The following is an 8,014-nucleotide window of genomic DNA, read 5'->3' on the forward strand; positions in this document are numbered from 1 at the left end:
GAAAGAGTCTTGTAAGGGTTGTTTTCAACGGGAGTGTCACAACGGTTCCCGCCTCTATGTAAGACCCCCTCCTACCAAGGATACCCTCAAGATCTCCCCGATCGTCTTCTTTGATTCTATCATGATACTCATCATGGTGACCAAGAGCTTCAATAATACAAAGAAATACATGTTTATCAATTCAATGTCTTTGATGAAACTACTAATTTGTGTATACTAGAGTTTCTGAAAAATAATTATTGAATAATTGATTATGTCACTCTACATGGTTCCTTTGTATTTCTTCTTTGACATCTTGGTCAGTTAGAGCTCACGACTTCTTCTTGTGTTTGACTTTCAAAGAAAATCATCACTCATATATTCAATGAACATTTATGCAATGTGGGAAGGATTGAAAGGATCCATTTGAAGAGAAATTTGATACTGAGTAGAAGACAATAACAAATTATAGAGAAGGGGAAAAGTAGGGAAGGATTGTTAAATTCTTGTGCATGTTAAAATTATTTATAAAAAAAATATAAATTATTTCAACTGAATTCACTCTAGTTGAGTTGATCAACCATTTGCCTTTTTAACAAAATTATTGGTTTCAAATAAGAATTCCTTTTAAAGATTAAAATGTGTTATTTTTGCACAAAATAATGTTATAAATGATTTTTTTTGGTATCATTTGGTTCTGTAAAAAATAGTGAATAGTCGATAATCTAGATTATAGTGAATGAACTTGCAGTGGATGGATGATAATTGGGAGGAGGTAAGCTAATTTATTGTTTTTGTAGTATTTTATAAAATCAACAGTTGAATTAGAATATAAATATGAAATGACACAAAAAAGATATGTTCAATTAATATTTAATTAGTCAAAATAGCTTATAATAGGGAAGAGGGGAATATTTATGTCAAATCACTTGATTTCTAGAAAAACTGGCAAGTTAATGTAATGCTTTGATATGAATATTCCCTCTGTTCATTATTATAAGTTTTTTTGACTAATTTCACACATAGTAAGAAAAATTGAGAGGGTAGTTAACGTGTTTAGTTTATACACTAAATTGTCCCTTATTTATATGTCTATTTAATTTGACTTTTCATATTTCAATGTAAGTTAGTAGTAGTATTAGTTAGAGATTGTTTAGAAAAAATAATAAATGTTTCTAGTAATTTGTAAAGAGACTTATATTTAAGGAGATGACTTTTTTTTTTTGTAAAAGGGAGTTATAATTAAGAAGAGAGGAAATAATAAAGGCCCTGTTTGGATTGGCTTATTTTGAGCTTATGTGGGCTTATCTACTCCCATAAGCCTTTTTAAAGGTGTTTGGGTAAATAAATAAAAATAGTTTATCATAGTTTCATAAGCTGCTTATGCCATATTTTAATAAGCCTAAATTTTCAGCTTACCCTCCGGCTTAACAAGGAGCTTATGAATTTATGTAACCTTCTTCGATTCTCTCTTGATCCACTTTTTCAAAACATATATTTTAATTATAATGTTAGTTATCTTTGGCGGTGCATGAGTAACAAAATTGTTATATACTTATCTTAAGTAACACACGTAACTAAGATTTTTATTTTTATTTTTTGAAGGAAGATTTTTATTATTTTTTTGTTACGTAACAAAATGAAACTGAATAAAAAAAAACAAACTTAACTTGTCTTTTTTGGTAACAAACTATACACTAATATCTATATATATGGTAAGTTTATTTACATCTCTAATGTTAATTTTGTCTTATATGAATATTGATATTTTTTTTAAGGACGAATATTGATTATACTATATATATAATTATAATTAATATATTATAATATTGTTTTTTTATATCTAGATTAATTTTATCAAAAAAAAAATCTTGATAATTGCGGTTCAATTCTTTGATTTTTTTGCTAAATTAAAAATATTTGAAATTTTGATAATTGCTTATGTAATGTCATATCCAAACACTTCAATTTATGTAAGTACTTTTTAGTGTACATATATCTAGGGGTGTTCAAATCCAAACCGATCCAAAATAAAACCGCGAACCGATCCAAAAAAACCGAAAACCGCAAAAAACCGAATATTTTTGGATGTGTTTGGATGTTGTTTTGGAAAAACCGCTATGATCGGATCGGATTTCGGATTGCCTTTTCAAAACCGAACCGAACCAAACCGAACCGCAAAAGTAAATTTTTATACTTATTTATTATTTTATTAGTATTATATATTGCACTAATATATTGTTTATTGGTATTTAATCTTATATATTGCATTAATTTAATCTATATTATTACTACTTCATCTATTTCAATTATAATCAATCATTTTCATTGTGTAATGTTAATTTTTTTAATAAATTTGTGTCATGTTTTGTATCAAACCTATTATTTTATTGTGTATGAGTAATATTAATATTAAAAAAAAAATTACATGTTACACTTTGGATATCCAAAAACCGATCCAAATTAAACCACATATATTTGGATCGGATCGGTTCGGATTTTTTTAACATAATCATCCAAACCGAACCGAACCGCACGTGATTTTTATTTTGGATCGGTTGATTTTTTACCTCAAAACCGATCCAAACCGGACCGCGAACACCCCTACATATATCCAAACATAAATAGTTTATCAAGTATAAGAGCTTATGATGTAAGTTCTAATGTTATAAGCCCTAATACTATAAGCATCTATATAAGTTGTTTATCCAAACGGGGCCAAAAAGAGGGAAAATGCAGAATGAAGAGGAAGAAAATAAAAGCGAAGAAGCTGAATACTTTAAAAAAAGGGCATTAGATTAGATCATTACAAATTGGAATCTTCAATGTTAATTAATTGGTATTTTCAATTTCATAAAGAAAAGAAAGATTCGAAAAGATTAAAAAGATAGGAAGAAATAGAATATTGCGTTTTTCAAAAATGAAGCGCTCATCCTTCGAAAAAAAACAAATGAAACATTCAATGTAAGGAAAAAAAATAAAAAAATTGCAAAACGTCGCCTGAGAGATTCGAACTCTCGCGGGGAAACCCCATGTACTTAGCAGGCACACGCCTTAACCACTCGGCCAAAGCGACTTTGTTGTTTCAGTTTCCAAACGAATGTTATATATACTGTAAACATATGCCTTAATACGTAAATATTGTCTTCCTGATCTTAATTTTTCCACCGAGATTACTGGACACTCCAACCATTTATTTATTTGATCATTCTTTTTAGGGTATTTTGGTAACAAAAAATAATAATCTTTTTAGGGTATTTTTTTTTTAATGGCGAAGCTTTATTGAAAAACTAGATATAGGTATCAAACTGGCTATATTATTAATTTTAGAGTTACATTCAAAGTCATAAATTAAATTCTGTGAAAGTAATCAAACTTGGAAATAAACACAATAATATAGTTATCAAATTGACTATATTATTAGAAACTTTTATTGAAATACAATAGTGTTTTAAAAAAAAACTAAGTTGATTCATTAATTGACTATATGATTTATATATTCCATAAAAAAATAAAGAATAAAAATGATATCAGACATATATATATATATATTACCCTAATTTGAAATAAGACATATATATTGTTTATAGAAATGTTATAAGTGACTATCTTGAAATGATGATTAATATCGTAGACAATTTCTCAAAAAGTTTAGTCATGCATTAAGGTTAGTGGGCGGGGTTTAGTGGGAAGTTATGATGCTGATAATAATAATTGTGTGGGTAGAAATTAATAGGTGGTTAGTTAGTTATGAATAATGTGATAGTGGGAAACGAAAATGGGATTTAATGATTTGTTTAAAAGAGCGTTTGATGTTGGATATCAATTAATGGAAGCAAAATTAAATCAAGAAAATTGTTAGTGGCTTAGTGGTCAAAATGTTGAGAAGAAACAATTAGATCTCAGGTTCGAATTAAGTCAGTTGCATACCCTTTAAATTAAGCAATAGCTTGCTTCTTCGATGTTGTTTGTTAGGAGAAAATCCTTCATAATCAAATACATTGACACCAAAATGAGTCTCGGAAGGTTTCAATCAGACTAAACTTTCTATGGCTGCAAGTAATTTCTCCTTCTCCAATGACTCTGCCTTTACATGATAGAAATAATGATTTACTGCACTATTGAGTCACGTGTTTTGTAACTGCATATGCATTGGCTGCATGGGTAGTGGTTGTGGTATGGGAAATACACACCATTTATTATGGCATATGGGTTGTGCACTTGGGAGATTGGAAGAGTTTAGAGAGAAGATTTGAATTTGAACTTCTGCCTATTAGTATGGTTAGCTACATGTGTAACCCTCATTTAATTGAGATTAAGTGGCGCCAACATGGTTTAGGTTTAGGTTATGCAAATTAGGTTTGCATTGTACTCAAAGATTAGAAATAAGGATAAAGATTGAAAAATGATATCGGAAAAAAGTACAAGTGGTACAACTTCCATATATTGGAATCCAGTATAAATGCTACTATGGTTGTACCAAACAAAAAACAATAGTCTAATAACTAGAGCGTGACCAACGCGACACAGATGTTTTGATGTATTTTTATATATTTTATTTATAATTTTTGTATAACCATTTTAGGAAATTAATTTACCGTTTTGTGTAGCAAAGACATTCTAAATTTTGACTACACTCACAAAAAAGATCAATCACTGTGTTTTGTATTAAAATTTTGTATAAAATGTTGTTACACAAGGTTGTTTTGAATTTAGCATATTTTATTTGCATCCATAGGTAATGAAAATAAACATAATTTTTCATGTCACAATAAAGATGAATATTATGATATTCTTAATTATAAAGTGAGCGTCATATTTCATTTAAAGACACAATGCTCAAATTCATAAAATTTTCAAAATTTTGAATCCATAATTTGAATTTGTTTTTAAACATTCCAGACTAATTACTATTTTATGGTTACAATTTAAGTTCTCTATCCATTTCATAATTTAATCACTTTTTTACTGTTATAGATACATACCTATACAACAATGAGGTTTATACTCGAATTGGAAATCTTCCCATCAAAATTCACATGTTGTTGTGTTAGCAATTTTATCATTTCTTGAACTTTGGCTTGAAAATATTTGCCTTACGGTATCTAAGTTCCTCAATACTTTCTCTAATATCATCCAGAGCTCTGTGCCTTTATTGTTTTGAAGGTATTTTTTTTCTGATCTTTAGGATACCAGCAAATACATAGAGTTGAAATACTACTAACATCAACAACCATATGAGAGAAGATCTCCGCCAAATTTAGCATGTATTTCTTCATATATTGAAAATCCACATATATCGAATTTCCTACTTTGGCTCTGTTTGGTAAAAATAACGGATAACGGATAAGCTAATTGATAGCTGATGACTGATAGTTTATAGCTGATAGCTTATAGCTGATGACTGATGACTGATAGCTGATAAGCTAATTAAAGTGTTTTGTAAAATTAACGGTTCAACTAGCTGATAAATGTAAAATGACATAAAAGGACATTCTTAATTCATAATAAAATTTACAACAATTGATATTTAAAATACTTTCTTTTACCAAAATATTTAGTTTAAATTTATTAATTTAATATATATTTTATATGTTATTATTAAATTAATTATTTTCCACTGAAATTTTATTTTAAACTTTTATTCATTTAAGTTTTATAACGTAACAAAAAAAGTAAAATGTGTTTCTATCTATCCATAATTGTGGATCTCTATGTATTGGAACTAGCCGAGTGGTTTTTTTGCATTTATTAGTAGAAAACATTTTGTTGCCTCAGTAAATTACCTCCGTCCTAAATTATAAGAAAAAAAATCCATTTTTTTGTCCCAAATTATAAGCAAAAAAGACCAACTTTTATCATATTTAATTATATTTTTTCAAAAAATTATCTTTTCCAAAGGAAAATTAAATGCAAAGTGCATTCAATTTGCTCTATTTTTCATTTTCTCTATAATCAACTACCAATGAAAATTGTTTTTACATCTTTCTATAAAACTTATTTCAGATAACACAAAAAACTATGTTACAAACTACTATGTTTTAGTTTTCTTAATAAGTGTGATTTTTTTTTTTTTTTTGCTTATAATATGGGACGGAGGGAGTACATGAATTGGATTAGGCTACAATAATGGACTATGCAATTAATGTATAAGATGTGGTAATTGAGAGGTTAGATGTATAATTGACATATTACAACCTTAAACTCTAAAAGTGACACTTAAATAGGAACATTTTTTTTTTTGTAAATGTGACGGTTAAAAAGGAACAGAGAGAATATTTGTTATATTGTTGTATCATTGAAAAATATAAGTATAATTTGTTTCTTAAAAAAAAATATAGTTTGTTACAATATGAAAATGCAAAATATATATCTATTATCTACACCTATAATTTTAATCAAAATCAAAATAAATTTAATCAAAATTTTATAAAACTAATTGTTCATAATTTATATGGATTAGCGCAATAAACGCTAGTCATTATAACATTCAATATTATGAATTGACGCTCATCTTGCTTGAATCAATTAATAAAGAAAAACATTGTATGTGTTTAAAAAATGTTTTTTGATAGATAATAGATATGTAATACATAATGTAAGAGTTATACTTTACAATTATTTCTGAATTTTTATCACATATAATACTCGTTGTCACATGAGATGTATGAGAATGGAAGCAAATTTATACTTTAACAAGATATACTGGCGGTGTCATGAATGTATTTGGTGGTGGTTGTTATACCCTAATTTTGGACCTAAAAATACTAGCTCCATTCTTCTTTTCTTGCATTTCAAGTCATTTGATATGTCTCTGATCAATTACATCTTTCTCCGCATTTTATTTCAATATTACTTGCAATATTCATATAAAAGGGTATTTTAGTCATTTCCTGTGTCCAAGCTCATTTTAGTCCTTTAAAAATTGTCTAAGTCTTTTCAATTGTTTGAATAAGTTTTTATTTCAATTCCATGTCAAAATCCATTTCAAAAATTGCATTTGAAGTAATTTTGGGTCAGTTTAGCCCTTAGGGGCATTTTAGTCTTTTCATGTGTTAAAATTCTGTTTAAATTCTAAAAATTGTCTCTGAGTCTTGTAATTTGCTTGTATAAAGCTCTTGCTTTAATTCACTGTTAAAAATCCGTTTTAAAATTGCATTTGAGTCATTTTGAGTCGTTTTAGTCCCCAGGGGCATTTTGGTCATTTCACACGAAATTTTGGCAGAGAGAGGTTACTTTAAAGTACCTCATTTAAGTAATTGGTTCGTTTTAGTCCGTTTTGTCATTTTTAATCGTTTCACTTTACGTTAATTTCAAATTACATTTTTTAAATTCAATTTTATTATTTTTTGCATTTTAGTCCTTTTGTGTCATTTTGCATTTTGGTCCTTGTCTTTTATTATTTTGCAGATTAGTCGTTTTGGTCCAAATTTGCAGTTCAGTCCACATGTCAATTTTTCATTTGTCCAAAGGGAGTTAGTTACAGTCCAGTCCACGTGGCAGCTCATTATTGGTCCAATTATCACATGTGTCAGCCTATAAAAAGCCAACTCATCACAGAGAACCATACACTTCTTGCCAACTCACCAGAAACACAATCACAATTTCTCTCTCCACAAAAACAGAATCAAAACCGAAAATCCTCAAGAACAAAGATGAAGATTCATCTTCATCCTTTAACCCTAATTCACCAAATTTCCCAAAAAATCCTCACAATCCATCACTGATTCACCAAGAATCATCCATCATCAACATCACCAAGCCATAATCCAAGAAAAATTCCAGAAATTCGTCAAAAACAAACACCAAAACCGAATCACAGTGACGAAATCTGCGAAACGGTTTCAGCAACAAGTTCAAGTTCAATATCACAACTCACGGATTCAGCAAATGGAAGCCAGATCCGAACTCATCACATGAACAACAACACAAGCATTTCGTACGAACGTCAAGAAAGTCCAGAACAACACATGCAAAGCTAAGATCGTGAAAGAGCAGCAAGAAAAGCTAGAAGTGCTTCAAAGATTCAAAAGCT

At 28.6% G+C, this 8,014-nt stretch overlaps 1 non-coding gene across 1 annotated transcript; it reads right to left on the reverse strand.

Annotated features, from left to right (window-relative positions):
* Positions 1 to 2,973: 2,973 nt before the first annotated feature.
* TRNAS-GCU (transfer RNA serine (anticodon GCU)) lies at positions 2,974 to 3,055 on the reverse strand. The gene has a single exon. It is a non-coding gene; the product is annotated as a tRNA-Ser (tRNA).
* Positions 3,056 to 8,014: the final 4,959 nt, after the last annotated feature.

This window comes from Medicago sativa, chromosome 8 (assembly GCF_051527215.1).
Source record: "Medicago sativa cultivar Bolivia chromosome 8, Bolivia_mono, whole genome shotgun sequence".
NCBI classification, from domain to species: Eukaryota; Viridiplantae; Streptophyta; class Magnoliopsida; order Fabales; family Fabaceae; genus Medicago; species Medicago sativa.